The 23,942-nt window shown below is 41.5% G+C and overlaps 2 protein-coding genes across 2 annotated transcripts in view; one reads left to right on the top strand and one right to left on the bottom strand.

Annotated features, from left to right (window-relative positions):
• The window catches only part of RSPH14 (radial spoke head 14 homolog), a 187,135-nt gene that overhangs the window by 119,631 nt on the left and 43,562 nt on the right, over nucleotides 1-23,942 (top strand). The window lies entirely within an intron of this gene.
• The window catches only part of GNAZ (G protein subunit alpha z), a 133,781-nt gene that overhangs the window by 97,451 nt on the left and 12,388 nt on the right, over nucleotides 1-23,942 (bottom strand). The gene's annotated exons all lie outside the window — the stretch shown is intronic.

The raw sequence follows: 23,942 nt of genomic DNA, 5'->3' as shown, positions 1-23,942 counted from the left end.
CTGTTCTTTATAGGGTCCCTGGGTTGGAAACCGGACTAGTGGGCAGGCCTGGGTTTCCCCACCAACCACTGGTGCAGCAGCCTAAACTTGGGGAAGGCTTGTTTAGAAGCCTGAGTGCAGGACTGAATTTAAAGAGTGAGAACCAGGGCTGATGACCCTGGTGAGGGCGGACAGTTTATTGAACACTTTGCTACCCTGGAAGGGGTTCATTTTTGACTGTGACACCCAGTCTAATGGGTGAGCCACTGAAGACCCTCCAAGTGAGGCTGATAACCTACAGGGTGCCAGCATCAGGAAAAGGTCGGCAGTACCATATGCAGCAGTGGGAGGGACTGAAGAGATGTGTCCCCTGGTACAGAAACATCAACAAAATTATTTCTTCCCCTTAGAAAACAATATTATGTAGGGTATGATTCCTGTGTCCAGCTTAATTGATACAGCGATATACTAGTCAAACAGATCATTCTATTTTAACTCCCCCGCTTCCAGTTTTATCACAGTACAACTAGGGTGCCATTAATATACAAGGTGGATGTTTTGTATGAGGAATAGAAAAGTATAACAGTTCATGGAGTTCTTACTGACCTTCATATGCTGGTAGTTATGATACTCTGGAAAGTGGACTGAGGGTAAAATTTAAAAAAATACCCAAGTCCCATTTTAAAAAGTGGGAGATCAAGTGTCATTGCTTTTCAGTGAGACAGACTCTTAGAGCCTGAGGCACTCTTGAAAATGGAACTTAGGTGTTTTTGAAAATATTATCCTGAATGAATCTCCTGGCCTTTCAATCTAGACAGGACAAGGCACTAGAAAATGCATTAAAGGGAACAGTTCAGCCTACCAGGGGGGTGAACTTGGTCTAACAGAGCTTGTCCATTTCTAGTTCCTATGAGCTAGATTCAGCCTTCAGTGAGCCCTGAAAACAGACTGTGACTGAGTCACTCTTCCTTCCCTGTGCCCCCATGGTCCTGGAGGGAAGTAATTTAGAACAGCCCTTTATAGCATGAAGCTTACCTTCTCTTTACTCTTGCCAGTTCAGCTGGCTAGCACTTTGGATAGTAAGGGTGGAGCCAAAGCTCTGCCTACTCTTCATCCACTGGCTTGGGAGGGAAGTGCCAAGTTCACAGCTCCTATTCTCCCTCTGCCGCACTGGAGCCATGATGTGAGGATCAACTGCACAGCTGTGCAGTAGAGTGATGTCTCACTGCCATATGACTACTTTAGTCAGGGCTCAATCTGGTCTTTTTATGACTTTTTAAAGCCAATCTTTCAACTTTTTAAAAAAAAACTTTTGATCAGTGCAGCAGTTCTTTTATGAGGTACTGCAGTATTTCTTTGAATTGCCCTGTGAAATTTGCTATTTGCACAGTTTAGTTTTGTTGACAAAATTCATCAGCAAGGGACTTAATGTGATCTACCCTCCCCAGGGAGGTGTCATTGCAGCAGAGGGTAACTATAGCAGAGGATAATTTTAGCTATTACCAAAACAATCTAAATTGAGATACAGTATCGGGGAGCAAACTGCCCTAATTTATACCATGCAACTTGCCAATGAAGTCAACTTCCAGTTGACAGAGGTTGCATTGGTCTTAAATGGAGGCAATTGAGTCCAAATTTTATTTCACAGTACTTCATGTGTAAATGGGAAACAACCCTTTTCCTTTCCTTGGAATGCTCATCCCTAAATGGTGGGAGGATGAACTGCTATTTCTAGGATTTCATCCCTCAGTGAGGTGATGAAACAAGTTTGGTGATCTCACCTCCTCTGCTTAGCACCACACACTGCTATTCTAGTGCTATATTTACTTTAAACCTTTATAACAATGGACTCTGAGCAAGGTGAATCTTAATTTTAGTTTCTGTCATGCGCTTGTCATCACTTGACAAACTTGAAGCATGTTGCAGATATTTCTTGCTCTGTGCTGAGCCCTTAGGTACATAGGTATAGATTGTGTCTGCATTGGGGGCCTTAGCCTCCATTATTCTGAATCACTGAGGCCTGCAGTTATGCAGCAGTGTCTTGACATTATGCAGGTTCATGTACTGCAAAATCTTGATTCACAGCACAGGTTCTGTGACATCTATATGAAATCATACCAAAAGGGCTGAAGTGTATGCATACAGAAATGCAGACCCAGTAGCAGCAAAAATCATTGTTAACTCCTCCAACATGCAGTTAAAGGGTTTATTTAAGGGTGGCCAAAGTCCACAAACAGCAACTGTGCCCTCTCTTTGCTAAGCCTTTCCATGCTCTTAACTTGGTGTGTAGGCTTTGAAGGACAGTTGAGGCCTCTACTACTTATTTCCCAAGTTTATTATTTGCGGATTGCGTCTTTCTCCTTAAGCAGAGTCTGAGTCAGTTATGGATTTAAAGCATAGACTGCAGAGCTGTGGGGGCCTCCTGGGGTATGGCCCAACCACTTAAGCAGGTACATGGAAATTAGGGTTGCCTCTTGCCTGGTTTTTGACTTGCCTTGCTGTTTTTTCTACTTTCTTGACAGTTGCCAGTTGCGACATGTAATTTACCTTTTTTTTTTTGCTGCATGTGTGGTCACACATGCAGCAATTTGTAACCAGTGGCCACACATATTATGGCTGGGGGATGCACGGCACCTGGCATCTGGGTCCCATTCTGTGTGCACAGTGCACCACATGCCAGGCCCTCACCTGCCAGCTGCCAAAACTACAGCAGCTCCCCTCAGCACCAAGAAGCAGGTGGGAAGCAGGACAGACTTGTCACCTGAGGGCAAGGTTTTCCAGTAGGGAAGGGTAAGGAGCAGGATGGGGGAGGAAGGGATCCTGGGAGTGGATGGGACAGGGAACTCCCTCAAGGGCTGAGGCTCTTGGGAGGAGTTGGGGTAGGTGCTCATGGACCAGGTGGGTCAGGTTGCTGATTAGGGTGCCAGAGAAAGAAAGAAGAGGGCCAGGCAGGAGTAGGGCAAAGCAAATTATATCCCCCACTTTAAATGGTACTTCACAACTCCTCATTTAAGGAAGACTTAAGACTGAACCACTGTAGACACTGAAAAAAGCATGGCCCCCCGAAAGTGTCACTATGGATTAGAGTTGGCATTAACAGCAGAGCTGTATTGAGGAGAGTTTCAGACTATTACCTACAACAATCTGCTCTGCAAGTAAAAACAAAACAATCTACACTTCTGTAGCCAAAGTTGGCATTCTCACTACAGAAAAAGTTGTAGAACTGGGCCGAACACACTGTGCTCCAAAGTTCCATTCATTCCTGACTGTCGCTGTTTTGGATTCCCAACCTCTGTTGTTAACAGGTACATTTTATAAACAGCTGCTTGTACACCTGTTCTAACGAGGGTTTCCATAACATTGGCTACACCTTTTCATATCACCACATCACCTTTTCTTCCTTGTTGCTATTTAAATCTCTGACCTCTCTCCTCCTTTCATTTAATTTACGTGCGCTAGCACCCGCCATACATGCCAATTCCCATCTTTAGATGTACTAGATAATTTTACTATTGCCGGTCTCTTCATTAACCAGTTTCAGAATGAAGCTGCCCTTCTTGTCATACACCCTTTCCTTTTCCCCCGAAGTGGCACTTCTCCATGGTTTAAAAAAAAATGGGAGCATGAACAGAACATATAAGCACATCATGTAAGCCTCAAATGCTTAAAATCTACAGACTTAAAATCTGTATATTATACAGGCTTCACTAGTTGAAATATTTCATGTGTATACCACACATTTTAAAATAATAAAGGCTTTTTGGCTGAATCTAATGAAGGTGAAATAATCCCAGAGAATTCATTTCAGAGCCTGTTAGTTGTGTGTTTAGAAGTTAAAATACATACTGTACACAGAGACACTAGCAGAAGACCAAATTGCACTCTGCACCACTAACTGCACTCTATCAAGCCTGCTGAAAAAGAGTGCCAATATCAGCTGTTGGTATTTACCTTGTTTTTCTCTACTACTTCCCTTGTCTCTTGGGTATTCACTTGGCACGTAATGAAGTCATGAAGTACAAGTAATGTATCAGCATAAAATGAAAACATGACACAGTATATGATAGAGTGGTAATTACCATAACCTTGCTCACTGTGGCATAGCCAAACACACTATTGTAAGAAAACCCTCCACTAAAATGTGGAGCTGTACTTTCTTTACAAAAATCGCTTTGTCCTAGTGCTGCATTTGAGACAAGATTGAGGTATGAAATCTAGATTTCTGTTTGGCCACGTGAATCAGTGACCTTCTGGCCAGAGAGGAAGAGTAATGTGACATCAATAAAAATATGGCCAAATTCTGCTCTGTTATATTGGTTTAAATCTGGAGTTAGCTCCAGTAATCTGACTCTGAGCATAAATACTCTGGCATACCTGGAGGCAGGATTTGTTCCACTTTTTCTGTAGGGTCCCATTACTGGAGGTTTCCATTATTTATTAACCATATTGCCTTAACTTAAAGGGTGTTTTTCTTTCTATGCTCCCTGCTAATGTGTTGCTGTTTCAGATACTGTTTGCACAGACTTTCCCCCGCTCAATCTATGTCTGTTGTAGCAACATATAACTTGCCATACTGGATCAGACCAGTGGGTTGCTGTCATCCAGCATCCTGTCTCTGGCAGTGGCCAGTACCAGATGTTTTCAGAGGAAGGTGAACAATCCTGCAGTAGACAGATGCAAAATAATCTGTTGCAAACATTAGGTCTCTCATTCTGATCTCTAATACTTAGAGACTGGCTTAAGCCCAGAAGGCTTAATATCCTTTCCAAAATTTGTTACCAGTAGTTATGAAATCTGGATATAATAGATATATATATATATAAATATACAATACCTTTTGGAACCTTAAGTTATTGGCATCAACTTCCTGTGGCAAGGAGAACCATAGTTTGTTTATATGTTGTGTAAAAAATAATAGATTTTATCAGTTTTGAATTTCCCCCCTTTTAACTTCATTGATTGTTTCCTTGTTCTGTCTTAGTTATTCACATCTATTTCTCTGTGCAGCCAAGATGAGCAGTATATTAGGAGGTGCTTCATTTACATTTATTTTCCTCCTTATAAGCAAACCACAATCGTCCTCCTTTGCCCTAACCTTCTTATTTGAGTATTTTTTTATGCTCTACAAGATTTAGAGAGTCTCATATATCTATAACATTCACAACCAGCCTAGTAATTCAAGCAGTACAAATACTTTTCTGTCAATGTTTGCTATGAATTTCCTTTAACCCTGTTCACGTCCTCTTTGTTTGCTTTCTGTCAGCATTTGAGAGGTCAAGTTTTGCTGGCATGAATGTTCAGGGACAGTAAATTTCAAAGTCATGTGTCTGGCCTGATTGTTGCAGAAATGAATTAACTTCCTACAAGCTAGTGTTTGTACCAGAAGTATTTGTGTACCCATCCAACCAGGGAACAGAATTGTGAATTTTCTGACCACTGATGATTAAGCAGAAAAGAGGAGGGTAAAACCATTGGAAAAATTTATTGTGAATTATTCATTCAAGTTCTACTTCTAATTCAGATTCTTGTCATTTAGCATGGTAACTAAAGCTGTGTTAAACTGTTGTGTTACAAAAGCCAGGGTCTCTGAAGCTCACATGCAAATCTGAAACTCCAAGTGAATCTAAAAGGGCTGTCAATCCCCATTGACTGAATCTACCAATTTATGTTCATAAACATGGGAACTATACAACTTGTGGGTTTTACATCATCCCACTAATAGCTTTTTTCATTAGACTGCATGATACAGCAATTGTGATAGGGATGTTCAGTCTAAATTAAAAATGAGATAATATTTGGAATTTTAGTTTGGAACTTAAATATTCATTTAAATGGAAATGTATATTGTAAACCTGTCTGGGAAATATTCTAGGTATATACTAAATGGAATGTGCCATTCCATTCTACTTCACAAATGCTTGCAGAGCCAGATTCTCAGACATCTATGGTCCCTTTGCAACATTCAGGTGATGTAAAGAGGTTGTAATCTGCATGTAAATCACCAGCAGAGAATTCTCCTGGTTTAGGGGAACTCCCTGGATAGTGCACTTCTGCCACTGCCTGCACAAGTAACACCAGTAACAATTTACTGCTCTAGGTGTGGCAGGATCACCTGAGTCAGAGGACAAAGAGCATTTTCTACAGGAGGCTTCTGTACTCTAGCTCATTTCTTTGAAATGCAGTTTAATGCTCATATTGTGAAAGTACTGCATGATTTCCAGCCATGTCTTTGCAATAATATAGGTCTCCCATTTTAAATACAAGTATCTACATCTTATGGCAAAAATGTATTTCAACTTATTAAAAATATTGTAAAAATGTATAAGGATGTAACTTTCCCAATAATAAATTTAAATGCAAGAACGATGATTCTATAAAATACCAAATGATATATAAAGTCGCATGGTTGGGGTAAATCTGGTCTTTATTTTGAAATAGTAGTTTCCTTTCAAATTAGCCCAGGAGTAGTGAATGTATGGTAAGAGAAACCTAAACAAGAAAGGACAACATTCTTGAGATCACACTACCTCAGCAACTTGTTCAGTCACACTGTGCCACTAGCAGTCCTCAGTCAATCAATGTGCACTAGTGACAGTGCTGCTGGCACTAGGCAGATGACAATGTCTGGGAACTTTTTCAGCAACTCTGTACTTGGTGCACAGAGGCATGAAAAAGAGTCACGTGCAGGAAAATAATTGTTTTACAACAGTTTACAGATTCTGTAGAGCATTTCTTCTTGCACTCTTTCACCATATAACCATCAATTATTCATTCATACCATGGACTTGCATACACTGCAAGCAAATGCAGTATATGTTCATCTATTAGGATGTTTAGCACAGAAGAGGAGGTGCTTCCTCATAATTGTAGAAAAGATCTTCAGTACATACAACACCTTGTGTTCATGCAAACAAACTTGACAGTGATGGATTTTTATGTAAATAGTTAGTTTTTAAATTTTATTTGTACCTAATTTTTAGTTAGGCCATTACCATAGTGGCTAACCTCTTGTGTATTAAATAATAGAAATAAAATGAAGTGATATCACTTTCCTGTTTTAAAAGGCACTAATATAAATGCTGAGTAGATAGTTTATTACAGTAAAGAAATCCAATCATGGCCAAAGAAAACAAAGACAACAATACTATTTATATTGTAAATAGTACAGTTCAGCACCCACAGATGCGCAACCTGTAAATCAACTAAAGTGAACCAAATTTACATATGTGCATTTCTCCAATAACAAACAACTGAAAAATTTCCATATTGTAAAAGATGCCTCCCCTGTAGAGTTACAGATGTAAGAACAAAGTTGAACTTGTTTAGGGCAAAAATGGATTTCTGGCCAAATAAATACACTAGTACATACCACCCTCATGCAGTAGCATATCAAACATACTGCAACCTTAACAATAGTGTGCATATCCAGTTACTGTAGTGAGAATAACTTGGCTGCTAAATTAACCTGCACGTGGGCTCAGTCTCGCCATCATGGTTGTTTACATGAATAATGCTGATGCCTGCATTTCTTGTGATAATTGCATGTATGTGAGGATTTACTTGGGAGCCTTGCAAGTTCTGGATCTGATCCTTCCTTTGTGTGTTCTGCATTCTCATTTTATTAAGAATCCAACAGCTGTTGCCCAGGGAGATTCATGTATTTAAGTTCAATGGCACTGAACTAGCTGGGCTGAGAAGTGCATCTGTTGACCAAGCTCACTCTACCATCCTGCCATGGCAGAGGTGAACCCTCTTTTACCAGTTTTACTTTTCTCTTGGAATAAACTTAATCTGGCCTTTAATACAAAATTAATAAACCTTGGGGTTTTAAACAAGATTTGAATTTTTTTTTATACTCATTAAGGGCCTGATCCAACTTCTAACGCTATCTTTTCATTTACTTTCATGGAAGCTGGATAGGGTCCCACATACAGGACTGTCACCTCCCTACACCATGCCAGGATTCTTTACATATGTTGGCCAAAAGAATATTATGCTAACTGATGTCTAAACTCATGTCTCTGCCTTCCACTAACAGTTGAGCCTATTCAGACTGTGCAGAAATCTGATGTTACATTAGTCATTTTAGCATGATTAAAAGAACTAGCTCTTTTATCACAAAATAAGATTACCATGTCCCTGGATTCTGAGACAAGGATCCACTTAATAGAATTAACACCATCAAAGTTCATTAGTTGGGGTGGGGAGTGCACATTATAAGTAAATAAAATTATTATTTTATTATACAGATGTTCGGCCACATTTTGCACTGACTTTCACGTTATAATCTACCAAACTCCATTGAAGAGTGTGGAAATATCTAATGCTAGCATGGTACACTATTCGTGCTTCTTGAGCCAGTTATCAGAGCAGTCATCATTACTGCTATCTTGTCTAGCACTGGCCTCCTGTCTCTGCTTGTCTACTGTAAAGGTCTGCAGCTATGGCCCAGCTATGTGGGAGCAGGAAACTGTTCCATCCTCAGACTTCTCTGAGGCTTCCTAGCGAGGGAGGGCTACTCTATGCACCCTCCTCTGAACTGGCTATTTAAAAACAATCCTTTTCTTCAACAGGACTTGAACAAGTAGTGTCTCTTGTTGCAGTAAGTGCCATCACTTTGCCGTATTAATACCCTAGTTGAGAATAGTACCTGTCCAAAAGACCTTATCTGGAGAAGCAGCAAGTGAATGATGTAGGAAGCAGGAGTGATAATACCAGTGATAGCTGCTTTCACGGTCAAGTTAGAGAACATGCAGTATGGTGCTAGTAGCAGGCAGTGTAGCAAGAACAGTACTCTGGGTTATAGTCTCTTTTCTAAGTGTGAAGTCTAACATTAATGTTGCATTAAGCTTAAACAAATGGAGGGTACAATCAAATTGACTTCATTGACTTCAGTGGGAGTTGAGAGTGTTCAGTACTCCACAGGACCAGGAATTAAGTATGCCATAATCAATGCATTGAATTTTTGTCGATAGAACCGTCAAAGTCAATGGAGTTACACTAACATAAAAGCTAGTGTAAGGACCAACATTTGTACAGCAATATTAGCCATTGTGGGCAACAGCCTTGATCTGTCTAAAACAGTCCCAGGTTTTCAAAACCCATCTCTGGCAACTGATATCTTGGCCAATGTTCCAGGACTGTGTGACAGCAGAAGAAACCTCCTCTGAGCTGCTCTTCTCCTAATAACAGATCATAGGCCCTGATTCCTTGGCTGCTGCTTCTTTCACACTGTTTGTCTAAACAGAGGAGTTGCACCAGTTTAACTAGAGGTGTGAGGTTAATCCATTTAATCTAGTACAATTTTGAATGTGGACACTTATCAGTTCAAAAGCCTGATTTAGGGCAGTGTAGCTTGCACCTGAGATTTATAAGTGCAAACTAAACCAATATGCACAAAGTGTAAATTAACGAGCATCCACACAAGGGTTTGCACTGGTTTAACTAAGTCACTTAGACAACCAACTTGATAGCTTTCTTTGACAAGGTAACAAGTCTTGTGACTAGGGGGGAAGCGGTACACGTGGTATATCTTGACTTTAGTACAGTTTTGATACTGTCTCACATGACTTACTCATAAACTAGGGAAATGCAACCCAGATGGAGCTACTATAAGGTGGGTGCAAAACTGGTTGGAAAACCATTCCCAGAAAGTAGTTATCAGTGGTTCATAGTCATGCTGGAAGGGCATAATGAGTGGGGTTCCACAGGGATCAGTTCTTGGTCCGGTTCTGTTCAATATCTTCATCAATTATTTCAATAATGGCATAGAGAGTATACTTATGAAGTTTGTGGAAGATACCAAGCTGGGAGAGGTTGCAAGTGCTTTGGAGGATAGGATTAAAATTCAAAATGATCTGGACAAACTGGAGAAATGGTCTGAAATAAATAGGATGAAATTCAATAAGGACAAATCCAAAGTACTCCATTTAAGAAGGAACAATCAGTTGCACACATACAAATTGGGAAATGACTGCCTAGGAAGGAGTACTGCGGCAAGGGATCTGAGGGTCATAGTGGACTATAAGCTAAATATGAGTCAACACTATTGCAAAAAAAGTGAACATCCAGTCTGGGATGTATTAGCAGGAATGTTGTAAGGAAGACATGAGAAGTAATTAGGCCTCAACTGGAGTATTGTGTCTAGTTCTGGGCACCCCATTTCAGGAAAGATGTGGACAAATTGGAGAAAGTCCAGAGAAGAGCAACAAAAATGATTCAAAGTCAAGAAAACATGACCTATGAGGGAAGACTGAAAAAATTGGGTTTGTTTAGTCTGGAAAAGAGAAGACTGAGAGGGGACATGATAACAGTTTTCAAATACATAATAGGTTGTTACAAGGAGGAGGGAGAAAAATTGTTCTTCTTAACCTCTGAGGATAGCACAAGAAGCAATGGGCTTAAATTGCAGCAAGGGCAATTTAGGTTGGACATTAGGAAAAGCTTCCTAACTGTCAGAATGGTTAAGCACTGGAATAAATTGCCTAGAGGGGTTGTGAAATCTCCATCGTTGGATATTTTTAAGAGCAGGTTAGACAAACACCTGTCAGGGATGGCCTAGATAATACTTAGTCCTGCCATGAGTGCAGGGGACTGAACTAGATGACCTCTCAAGGTCCGTTCTAATCCTATGATTCTATGACAAGTCCTTGTCCTCTGTAGCCTGGCCCCCAGCCAGCTGTCAGGGAGGGGGAAGCACCATCTAGGAGGAAAGTGAGGCACACAAGTGAGGGAAGAGCATGAACCATGTGGAGGAGTGAATTCTAGTGAAGGAGATTAGGCAATGTCAGAGATGAGACTTCAAAGAGTGAGAGTATAGCTTGGAGTAAACCCCATGTTGAGGAAATTACCCTGATGGTGAGTGAAATAAATCCAAAACTGTGTATCAGATGAGGTGGCTAGTAAGAGAAAGCGAATAGCCACTCATCCAGTCTAGATTCTGCACAGTATTGCATTTATTCTGAGCTAAAAAGATTCCAGTCACAATAAAAATAATAAAATAACTTGTGCAACACTGTTTTAGAAAGTCCTCAACTCCTTCTGCCAACATTCTTCAACTTCTCAAATTCTAACAGAAAAATGAAGATGGAAAAAAAGATGAAGAAAAACTAGAGGAAAAAAAAAAACCAAACAAGGCTGTTTATTGTTCAGTTAATGAAAATTAATTGGAGATTGGAACATGGAGTTAGGAATAGGTTTGGGGATTGACTGAGATTCCTAGATTCCATTCTGTACATTCCGAGATTGGATAAGAATCGGACAGAGGGAGACTAGAACTGTGAGCCAGTCGGGGGTGAGGTAGGGGATAGGGAGATCAGATGGGAGTGCCAAAGCAAGGAGACTGGGGCTAAGAGTGGGAAGGGGGTGAGACTGGAAAGCAGGGCTAATAGCATGGCTTATTACGATTGCCCAACAGTTACGATAAGGCCTTTCTTCAGTTAGTTATATAACAATTTGAAACTTCAACCATTTGGACTGAAATTTTCCATGAGAGACGACTGCCTCAGGCTGAATTTTTTGGAAAATTTTAGTCAAGACAAAGCTGCTTCTGAGAATGAGGCTAGATAAAAAGTATTTGTTTTGCCCACATCAAAAAACTTCTTGTGAGTTTTTCTTTGAAATCCTCTAGCACCTATATGTTCTGAAGCAGGGAGCTGACATTTGGCAGGGAGTGACCTTTGTCCTAGGGGTGTGCCTTTTGCCAGTCCCATGAAATATTAAAGTTTAAGATATAGGCCTTTTAAAAATGATGGTTTGTACATGTTCACTAGAGACTACTTCTTTTAGCTGCTAAAATCTCCAAAGATTCTGTCTGTCTTTGAGCACGCTCTAGCTTCTCTCAGCGCCAACTGCTGACCATACTGCACATGTGCCAACTCAAAAGAGCAACTAAGCATCACAGAACCTGTATGATTCACTTGCTTATGTGCCATTCCCACAAAACCAAGGTTGCAAGGGCTCAGAAAAACCTTCCCAGTAATTGCTGCTCTGGATTGAGGAGCCAGGTACCACAAGTGAGAGCAAGGACCCATCCTCTCCTGTGCTCTCAGGCCTGGTCTACACTATGCGTTTATACCGAATTTAGCAGTGTTAAACCAATTTAACCCTGCACCCATCCACACAACGAGGCCCTTCATATCAATATAAAGGGCTCTTTGAACGGTTTCTATACTCCTCCCCGACAAGAGGAGTAGCGCTGAAATCGGTATTGTCATGTCGGATTAGGGTTAGTGTGGCCGCAAATCGACAGTATTGGCCTCCGGGCGGTATCCCACAGGTCACCATTGTGACCGCTCTGGAAAGCAATCTGAACTCGGATGCACTGGCCAGGTAGACAGGAAAAGCCCCGCGAACTTTTGAATTTCATTTCCTGTTTGCCCAGCGTGGAGCTCTGATCAGCACGGGTGGCGATGCAGTCACAAATCCAAAAAGAGCTTCAGCATGGACTGTACGGGAGATACAGGATCTGATCACTGTATGGGAGACAAATCTGTTCTATCAGAGCTCCGTTACAGAAGACTAAATGACAAAGCATTTGAAAAAATCTCCAGGCTATGATAGACAGAGGCCACAGCAGGGACTCAGCACAGTGCTGTGTGACAAGCATAACGGAAAGCCAAAGAATCAAATGAACGCTCATGGAGGGAGTGGGGGACTCAGGACTCCAGCTATCCCACAGTCCCTGCAGTCTCCAAAAAGCATTTGCATTCTTGGCTGAGCTCCCAATGCCTGTAGGGTCAAAAACATTGTCCCGGGTGGTTCAGGGTATATCTCATCAATTTACCACCCCTCCCCCCCAAAAGAAAAGGGAAAAAAAATGGTTTCTTGCCATTTTTCAATGTCACCATATGTCTACTGCATGCTGCTGGTAGACGCGGTGCTGTGGCACTGAACAGCTGCATCCCCTCCCCTTCCTTTCCTGATGGCAGACGGTACAAAATGGTGGAAAACCGTCATCATCCTGTGAGTGCTCCTGGCTGGCCTCGGTGAGGTCGGCCGGGGGCACCTGGGTAAAAATGAGAATGACTCCCTGTCCTTCCTGGCAGACGGTACAAAATGCTGGGTAACCGTCCTCATCATAGCAGCTGGAGCCTGAGCTCCCTCAGCTCCCCCGCCCCTTTCGTGTCTAAAGAAAAGATTCTGTACTCCCTGGACTATCACAGCAGCTGGAGGCTGCCTCCCCCTCATTTTATCTCGCTAAAAAGTCAGTGTTTCTTATTCCTGCATTCCTTATTACTTCATCACACAAATGGAGGGACACTGCCACCGTAGCCCAGGAGGAGTGTGGGAGGAGGGAAGCAATGGGTGGGGTTGTTGCAGGGGCACCCCCTAGAATGGCATGCAGCTCATCATTTCTGTGGGATCTCTGGGGCTCTGACATGGAGCGGCTGTGCTCTCTGGTTCTCTAGTAGACTTGCCCCATATTCTAGGCAGGACTGACTATTTTTAGACAAAACATAAAGAAGGGAATAACCCAGAGAGTCATTCCCATTTTTGTCCATGCGCCCCCGGCTGACCTCAGCAAGGCCAGCCAGGAGCACCCATGACAGCAGCAGATGGTACAAAATGATTGATAACCATCATCGCCACTTTCCAATTGCAAACGGTACAAAATGATTGATAACAGTCATCTCATCGCCAATTTACAATGGCAGACAGTGCAATAGGGATGGTAACCATCTCTGCTACCTTGCAAAAGCAAATGAATGCTGCTGTGTAACACTGCAGTACCGCCTCTGTCAGCAGCATCCAGTACACATACGGTGACAGTGACAAAAGGCAAAACAGGTTCCATGGTTGCCATGCTATGGCATCTGCCAGTGCAATCCAGGGAAAAAGGGCGTGAAATGATTGTCTGCCGTTGCTTTCACGGAGGAAGGATAGAGTGACGACATTTACCCAGAATCACCTGCGACACTGTTTTTGCACCATCATGCACTGGGATCTCAACCCAGAATTCCAATGGGCAGGGGAGACTGCGGGAACTATGGGATAGCTACAGGATAGCTACCCACAGTGCAACGCTCCAGAAATCAACGCTAGCCTCGGTACATGGACGCACACCACCGAATTAATGTGCTTAGTGTGGCCACGTGCACTCGACTTTATACAATCTGTTTTACAAAACTGGTTTATGTAAAATCGGAATAATCCCGTAGCGTAGACATACGCTCAGTGATTTCTGGCACCTGGGCAGCGTGGAGGAGGAAGACATCTGATTTAAATGCAGAAGATACAAAAGCTATATAGGGAGGTGGAAATGGGGTAGGTGGGGCAAGGAGTTCAGTGAGACAGAGTTGCAGGGGAGAAGAGAAACTGGGACTGGTTGGGTAAGTAGGCTAGGAAGACTGGAACTGGAATAGCTGGTGTGGGAAACAGGATGACAGGAAGCCAGTTGGCAGGGGAGGAGTGAATACTCTGAGATCAATTGAGGAGCTGAAGCAAAGGGGAGACTGGGACTAGCTGGGCAAAGAGACTGAAATGTGGAGTAAGGGAGGGGTTTGGGGGACTGTCTAAGATTGGATGAGAAGCCCAGGGAGGGAGATTGGAAGCCGATGAGGTGGAGGGTAGAGAGATGAGAAGCAAGGAGTAGGGGAACAGGGACTGCCAAGGCAAGGAGACCGGTTGTCAGATGGCAAGCCCAGAGGGAGAGAGTAGGACTGGTTGAACAAGAAGACTGGGATGAGAATCCTGAGGTGTGAAGACTGGGACTGGGGCAATGAGGATGGGGTAGCAAAAAAGACAGGATTGGAACAGAGTCTGGTAGGAGTGGACAGGGTAGAAGTGGTCAAAGCTAGGGGGAACAGGCAGAAGAGTGTGCCCACTACACCCCACTCCCTCTCCAGAGCCTAGAATGGAACCCATGATTCCTGAATGTCACCATTCCTCTGCTGTCAGCAAATATCTGTGAAACCCAGTGACTGTGTCTCTCATCTCCCTCTGGTGCTGGTCTACATGAAGGATGGCAACCTGTTATCACTTACTCATTTAGCTCAAGTGACAGGTCTGTCTGGTTCCAACTCTGCTGGTTCACCATGTGGGTGTCACTGTGAAGACACATGATGGAATTTGTTTTTTTAGTTTGCTTTTTTAAAAAGCCAGCAAACTACGCATACATTTAAATTAAAAGAACATTATTACTCCTGGAAAGTTGTGCGTAAGTATTATGATACAATCTTTAATTATATGATCACAGACTACTTTTTCCATAGGATCCTTGCTTCATTCAGTGCACAGCATGGAGCTGCTGTGGGGATGAATTAGTAAAGGAGGCTGTTGTCTATGCAATTCCTGCCTCCTGTGCGGCAGAAGTTGGAAAATGTGTAGTAAATGAGGCAGGAGACTGCTGGAAGAGAAAGGGTGGTGGTCCCATGTTTAAAAGACAATTGAATGCTGTCTTGGAGAACTGGATTATATCCCTTCCTCTGCCACAGAGATCTTTTGTGATGCTAACCAACTTGCTTAAACAAAACTTTTCACAGGTGGTCACTAATTATGTTTTCTGGGTGCCCTATTTGAGACCTAGGAGCCTGATGTGAAGAAGAGTTCACCACTGCAATTGAAGTTAGTGGGAGCTATTCATGAATATATAGGGTGCTATATAACACTATGTATGCTGAAAAATCAAGTCCTAGGCATCTCAAATTGGGCACTCAAAATTAGAGGGTACTTAGACCTTAATCTCTTTGTGACTGAGCTAGCCATTGGTAAAACTGGAATAATACCCACCCTCCACATTAAAGGGTTTTTAAGATAAAGTAACAGTTGGGTAGCACTCTGATACTATAGCAATGAAAGCCACGGAAAAGCCCGTGAAGAAATTAATAAGTCTTTTTTTATAGTAGGGTTTGAATAATGTGAGTTAGTAAATCCAAAGACCACACACTGAACAATGAGGATAAAACAAAATATTAAATAGCTTTTTATCAACTGAGTGCAGTCCATCCTGTGCATTGAACAAGGCAGGAATTCTGTTGGAAAAATAGTATGATCATGTAATTAAAGATTCTCACAATACATACAAAGCGTTCAAATAAATGTTGCACAGGCAACCTTAATTCCGTAATTTCCTGGCATTTGGGTGTGTGACTTTGCAATGTTAATAATGTTCTTTTACCCTAGTTTGTGTGTAATTATAATACAAATATTGCCCCATTGATTCCATTGGCAACAGACACTCTCAATATGATAAATGACTTGCCCTTTACTCTTGTAGTTTTTCCACTTGGAAATCAAATTGTTCCCAAGACAGCCAGTAGGACAAGATATTATTGAATTAAAATATAAATATGATTTATTTTGGGGAGCTCAGTTACATTACTGATCAAATCAGTAAGGTGAGCTCCTTGTTACCAATGGTGGTGGACTGTGCTTGGCCAGCCCAATAGCAGATGCTTCTTTCTTTTATTTTTATGGGGATGGCTGGGAGGAGGCCCATTAATTTCCTTTTTGCTTTTTTCGAATTGTGATTATTACAGGACTTCACAGATCTGTGACCTAAAACCTGAGCTCAGTCAATAAAGTTGCCAGATGAGCAGGACATGCAGGCAGGAGAAAGGAGGGAGACTGGAAGGGCAATATTGGAGTGAGTATGAGGAGTATGTTGAACAAGGTTTTCGAAGGCATAGGCCCATGTGTATGGTGGGCGCAGATGCACGCACATTGGCTCATAAATTTACTGTAACTGTTCCAACACATCAATAAATACCTCTGTAAATCAGGTAATTAGACATGTTTGTGCACACATTTGTAGTAATAGTGCATGAAAAGAGAGATGGACACGTGGGCACTCAGAACTCTCCCCCCCCTTTTAAAAACTTTTGATCGGTAATTTAAAAATATAGAATTTGAATGGTGGAATGGTTCCGTGAATTGCTGTGGCATGTTTATTTAGGTCATGATATGATCTAGACATGACTGACAGGTTTCCTGAAGTGAGATTTTACTAATCTGTTTATATTCGCAGGGGCAGGCACTGTGTCTGTGTTTGGGAAACACCTAACATAGTTTAGGCACTATCAAAATATAAATAATAGTTGTCAGTGGTGTCCACAGGCTAAAATGTGCACCACAGCTAAAACTTAGTGTGTAGCCCTGACCTAAAACCTGGGAGAATAGAAAACATAGAAGGAAGTTCCCACTCCAAATAGACTGACTTTCTTACACCAGGTTTCAATAATTTTTCATTCAATGCTCTGAACATGTTCAAGAAGCATTATATTAATTCCAGGCCTACCTTTGTGAGACCAGATTACCATCTTTAGTTAATGGAGTTTCTCAAGATTTATGCCAGCGGAACGGAGATCAAAATCTGGACCATTTTAGGGCCTGAAGTAGAACTGCTAGCTGAGCTGAGCTTTTAGCTATTCCAATCCCAGACTCTTCTAGCAGGAGCTGCTTTGGGAAATGGTGATGAGCACTGGCTATGAGGCATTTACACTTCACTCCCACTATGTCTCAGCAGGAGCTCCTTTATGGAATGGTGTAATTCCTTTCCTATTTAGTAACTCTAGACAAACACACTAACACATTTTCATACAATCAAACTAGTGTCAACACTATCAACACAGCCAGCATGTAATCCCAGTTGCTTCCTGAACTAAGACAAAACAGATCAAATTCTGCTCTCAGATGCATTGATGTAAATCCAGATAAACACCATTGGCTTTGGTTAGAGTTACTTTGCTTCATAACGCTATAACTAAGACCAAAATCTATCTACAGTTGCTCTAGATATGCTCATAGAGGATGAAAGATTATTACAATAGATATCAAACAGGTGTGCAGAGAGGCCTGGCTGATAGACAAGGAATCATACAAATTACACACACAGAAGCTGTCTTAGGGATGTATAAACATTATATTCAGTGAAAGATGGAGCAAAACAATGAAAAAAAGCAGTGCCCTATCAAAATGACAACAGCAGTGCTCTGTCAGCCTCAGAGGAATAGAAATTTCACTCTGTTGCAGCCAATGACTTCTTTGGTTAGAGTTTCCTTATTATTATTAATTATATGTATTATCATAGTTCCTATGAGCCCTGATCATGGACCAGCACCCCACTGTGGTAGATATTTTACAAAGAGAACAAAAAAATGGGTCTTGCCCCAAAGATCTTATAAATCTAAGTAGAAGACGAGAAAAAAGATAGAGATAGATGGAGGAGTACATGGAATCAGCAATACAATATTGGTCAATAGGTTAGGCAGTACCAGCAGACCACCAGTCTAACATTGTCAAGTTTTTGATAGAGATCACAGCAAATGAGCATTTTGAGGAGGGACTTGGAGGATAATGAAGTAGCTTTGTGGATATTTATTGGGAGCTCCTCCCAAGCATGAGGGGCAGCATGGGAGAAAGCATAAAAGTGCTTGTTTGAAAATTTAACAAGTGAGAGATGAAGGCTGGTATCACTGGCCAACCAGAGAAAGAAGTAAGATTTCAATACTGACTGAGAGATGATAGGTAGGTTAGGATAGGCTGTGAAGAGCTTAAGACAAGCAGCTTGTGTTTGATGCAATGGAGGAGGAGATAATGGAGGGATGCAGAGAGAGGGCTGATGGGGGGAGAGATAGCTCTGTGGTTTGAGCATTAGCCTGCTAAACCCAGGGTTGTGAGTTCAATCCTTGAGTGGGCCATTTAGGAATCTGGGGCAAAAATCTGTCAGGGATGGTACTTGGTCCTGCTGTGAAGGCAGGGGACTGGACTCAATGACCTTTCAAGGTCCCTTCAGCTCTATGAGATAGATATATATCCATATTATATGTGATATGGTTACACTGGCTGGGAGAATGATCTTTGCAGAAGCATTCTGAATGGCTATAACTGAGGCAAGACTGCATTTGTCAATACCAGAAAAAGGATGTTGCAGTAACTAACATGTGAAATGACGAGAGCCTGGATGAGTGTTTTAATTGTATGGATAGATAGGAAAGGCCATATCTTGGAGGTATTATGCAAAAAGAATCTGTGAGATTTAGACATAGCCTGGATGTGAGAACCTGGAGAGAGCTGAGTTGAAGATGACATCCAGGTTATTGTCCTGAGTGACAGGCAGGATGTTGGTGTTGTACCTCAGTGATTGAGAAAGGGGATGAGGGGGATTTTGGAGGAAAGATTAAGAGCTCCCTAACTATGAGTTTGATCTGACAGCTGGACATCCATGAGATGACATCAGAGACAGGCAGAAATTTTACTTTAGACAGAAGGTGACGATCTGGAGTACAGTAGATCTGAGTCATCAGCATAGACATGGTTGTTGAATTTATGTTGGAGAATGAGATTACTTAGAAATAAGGTATAAAAGGGAGAAGAGAAAGGAACAAAGGACACAGCCCTTCTAACCCCAATAGAAAGTTGGAGGGTCGGGGGGGGATGAGGAGGACCTCTGAAAGACATGCTGGAGGAGCGATTAGAGAAGAAAGAGGAGAACCAGGAGAGGAGAGTCACAGAAACCAAAAAAAGAAAAGATTTCAAGAAGAAGAGCAAATCAGCTGTGTCAAAGGTGGCTGACTGGTCAAGGAGAATGAGGATGAAGTACTGGTTCTGCGCACTAGCTGGGAAGAGATCATTAGAGACTTTGAGAATGGTTTCAGTGGAATTCAAGGAGTTGAAGGAAGCCAGACTGGAAAACTCTAGGCTGGAATTGGAGGGAGGAACTCCAGACAACGACTGTAGACAGCCTGTTCAATAAGCTTAAAGATGAAAGGTTGATGAAGCTGTAGTTTGAAACAAGTGGGGTCAAGAATGGATTTTTTTAAGATAAGAAAATCTAAGGATTGTGAGGAGAAAGAGAGATGAACGGCAAGGGAGGGGATGAGAATGGACAAGAGGGATATCAGGGAATTGGGTGGGGTCTCTTGAGAAAGTGGAGGAGTTAAGAGGAGAATAGCAATTGAGAATCATCTCCATCTGTAATAATGAAGTAGAGAATTGTAGGAGGGGAAGGGAAGGGAAGGCAAGCCAAGGGATGGGCAAAGGTCATATCATATTTTGTCCATTTTCTTTTGGATGAAATCTGCAAAATCCTCTGCAGAGAAAACAATGGAAGCAGGAGGAAGGAGGGTTTGTGGAATGAATCAAAGGTGATGAAGAGGCAGCCAGGATTGCAGGCATAGGATTTAGTTGACTACAAATTAGTGTAGTCCTAGGATCATAAAGGATGCTCAGTCAGTGTTGTTCTGGATTAGATTCAGTCCCAGATGGTTACCTTTCTTCTTTCTTGATCCTGTCTAATGATTGTTTTTCCAGTGAACCAGAAGCACTGGAACAATCACTGTCTCCATTTCATTTCTCAAGAAAGAATCTTAACTGGAAATACAGCTGGGTTCTTCACTTGGAAGATATGGCTTAACTCATGAATAAGAGAATTTTGGGGGCTTTAGAAATCTCCTCTCTTTGTTTTGCATCTTACAGGATTTTCTCTTTGTCGTTAAGTTCAGATACTTTGAAGATCTGTTAACACTATTACTTTTATTGATTTTTAAAGGGACCTTATAGGCTCAATTGGCCATTCTCCTTCCCAAGAAGTGAAACATTTACCAGCTAATGATAATTAAGAAACTAATATAAGATCCCCTTTTTCCGTAGTAACCCTCAAAGGTCTAATATTCTATACTATGGATTGTTTTAAATATTCCAGCCTTGTACTGCAAAACTTTATTATCTTTCAATAGACTAGATGACGCCAAACATGTGTTTGCACTTACTATTGCCAGATTTGTAATCATCCACCCTGCACTCAAAGTTTGTTATTCAAGATGCTTCCTTAGAAATAAAATGTGAGCAACTTTTAATTGTTGCTTGAATGTGGTCAGATTTCTTTAAATGTGGGTTCCAATACTTCTCCTTTTGTATAAACATACATGGGAGCTGAGATGCTGTTGCTAAGAATCTCCACCTTTAAAGATATCCCTCTACCTTTGCAGTTCCGTATCTGGGCCTAAAGAAATCTTGCTGCACTGTGAACCCATGTAAACATGCTGAATCTCTACCCCATCCATAACAGAGCACACAGACTCTGAGTTAGTGTCCAGACTCATTCACTTCCAGGATTTTGGCAATAATGGTAACTCAAAAACACCACCATACAGTTTAATTTTCCTCTCTCAGCTTGGCTGCCCCTAGGATTTCCCATTAAGCCCTCCTCTAGCCTAGTCGCCTAGGGCTAGTTCCACAAAAGGATTTTGGTGCTTAACTACCACTAAATCCAACATTTAGGTGCCACAGAGATCCTCAAACATCCCAACTATGCTGTTACTAGGTATTTTGGCATTGGGAAGAGGGTCTATAACTTTCTTTGAGAAGGGGCTGACCTGTTAGGCATCTAACTCCAAGAGAATGTTCATGGTTGAGAATCTCAAATGGAGTTAGGCACCTAGGTACCTTTCAGAGGTAAGGGTTAGGCCCCACTCCTCTCCTCAGCATTTCTTCTAGCAACTTTGGGGAGCTACCCAATCAGCTTGCTGGCCTCTGTTAATCTCTTTCTTGGGCACCTGACTCTCCCCAGTCATTATATGGGGAGCCTGGATACCTAACTCAGGGCTGCAAATTCCACAGGGCAGCAGGGCACCTAAAAGGTATTGCAATGCTGACTGAGCATTGCTATGTTGAAGTTCCTTTGTGGATCTAGTTCTTTCCCTTCAGAGGGACACTCCCAACTTCCTTATGCCTCTGTTGGAGTTAATTAGCCACACCTGCCACAGTGAATCAGAAGAATTTCAGAGGCTTTATGCAGGCTTCCAACAATTGCTAACTAAGTGAGTCCAAAGAGGAGCCCTGCTATCCTGTTGCACTACACATACTGTGTATATTAGGGTAAACTGAAGCAATTTATGTCTCTTACATCCAACTAAGCTTTTGTTTTAAGCAAATTTAGCATGGCTGGAAAGTGCGGGCTTGATATTCCTAGGGGCCAAAGGCCTAATTTATCCACAGAACAAGCAGAGCACAAGTTTTCCTGATACTACCGCCTGTGCATATTCAAAATCAGTCCTAAGGAGAACCATGTCTACAGGCAAGTTTGGTTTTTATTCCCATTCAGTCTTGGTTTCTATAGAGACTTCAAAAAACAAGGGTTCCAGTTGGTACTAACTGTGATGGTGCTTTTTTCCTATAACATGGACACTGGGAACAAAATGAGACCACAAAATTTATTGTATATAAGGCCAAACAACCTACAGAGGATAACAACTTTGGGGAGGGGGGAATGGTCAACTGGAAATAAAGTACTGAAAATCTCACAGGTAACCTTTATGTGATTCCCAGCCAAACTCTGCATACTTAAAATATTCAGATAATTTGATATTTCAGATAAGCATCTGCACTTTGGGGAACTTACTCTGAACTTTAAATCTCTTAAGATTCCCCAATCCTTGGCGAAGGGGGACACTGCAAAAGTGGAGACCTATGATAAATATAATGAAGGGGTATTCTGGGGCCACAGCATTCATAGTTTCCCATGAACAATGCAAAGCATCATTGTTAGAGATGTTCTGGGTCAGATCCATCTGCCATTAGTGGAAGTCAGTGGGAATTTTTCCATTTACTTTAATGTGAGTTGGATTGACCCCTTTGTTTTGTTTTGAATGAGATAAAGATATCCACAATACTTATTAAAGCTAGCAAATGATTCCTTTCTATTGGTGGAGATCTGATCATGTGAAGGGGAAGTGTGGATCTCCTTCCTCCAGCCAGATTTGCACTGCAATGAGAGAGTTTGATAACCAAAGCGTTTAGTAAGTGATTCACAGTAAAACAGAACTTGTACCTGGTGATCTCTGTGGTTATTCAATTTCACATCTACTTTATTAGTTCCACATTACTGTATAGTTGTCATCTTATTATACTATTTGTACATGTTACAGCGTGGTCAGATCATCACTGCTGATGTTATTTTATAGATTATTAGTTTCCAGCTACAGCTAAATGCTACTGCATGGATTTTGTTGGTGTTGCATTATGTATAGAGGTCTCTTCAGAGGCTTACACATTATTACATGTATGGAAGACAAATTTTACTATGCAGGTTCTGTTTTTATTGTATTGTGGCAATACAGGAAATTGGTTAGTATGGCTTTATGTATTCATATAACAGTACGAATTATTTCAGTGTGGTCTATGGAAGTTACTAAATGGATTACTTCAGGTTCTTGCTATCTGTAGATTTTACTGTAGGGGTTTTGTCACTGTTAAAACATGAGTATCCTAGGTAGAATATATCTGTACAGATTTGTTGATATTAAGCTGCACGTAGATTTGGCTCTGTTGGTTGGTTGGGTCAGGTCTGTTATCAATCTTGATGTATGTGAAGTCCTGTCTGTCCATATCTTCATCTAGGTATTTATATCATGTATGAGCACTGAGAGTTGTGTTAATAACAGGCTGTGTGGACATGTTACTTTACAAGCATGAGCAGTGGCCTACTCTGTATAATATTTACAATACAGGTTCTTTCAGTATTCAGTCATGTATACAGTAGACTGGTTCTGTTACTAGTACAGATGGCCCAGAATCAAAATCCATAGATCTGCAAAATACTCAAACTGGAGGTGCTGAAAATCCAGATGTGAATTTTTGTGTTTGATCGCATCTCTAGTTACTTTTGAGTTGTATGTAGTGGTAACTGGATAGCTATGTGGTTATAACTCTCCTGGTTTTGTCACATTTGTATCACACTGGTGATTCTATTTGGCTTCAATCAGTACATTAAATACCTAATCTGCATTTGCAGTAATTAGTACTTTATAATTATTTATTTAAGTTGTAAGGAAAATCATTTGAATGCAATCTCCTATCAGATTTCCAGAACTAACATTTTTGACAATCTTTTGATGATTAATGACCTGCCTTTCCGCCTTGTCCATTAAAGGCTTTGGGCTAGAGCCTCCTCCCTATGACAGTGCTGGTGTAATGCACTGAAATAAACAGAAATACAGTGTCTTAAAACTTATGTAACAGACTAA

Source organism: Gopherus flavomarginatus, chromosome 15 (assembly GCF_025201925.1).
Source record: "Gopherus flavomarginatus isolate rGopFla2 chromosome 15, rGopFla2.mat.asm, whole genome shotgun sequence".
Lineage (NCBI taxonomy): Eukaryota > Metazoa > Chordata > Testudines > Testudinidae > Gopherus > Gopherus flavomarginatus.
Note: the sequence above shows the minus strand (reverse complement) of the source record. Positions and strands in the feature narration are given on the sequence as shown.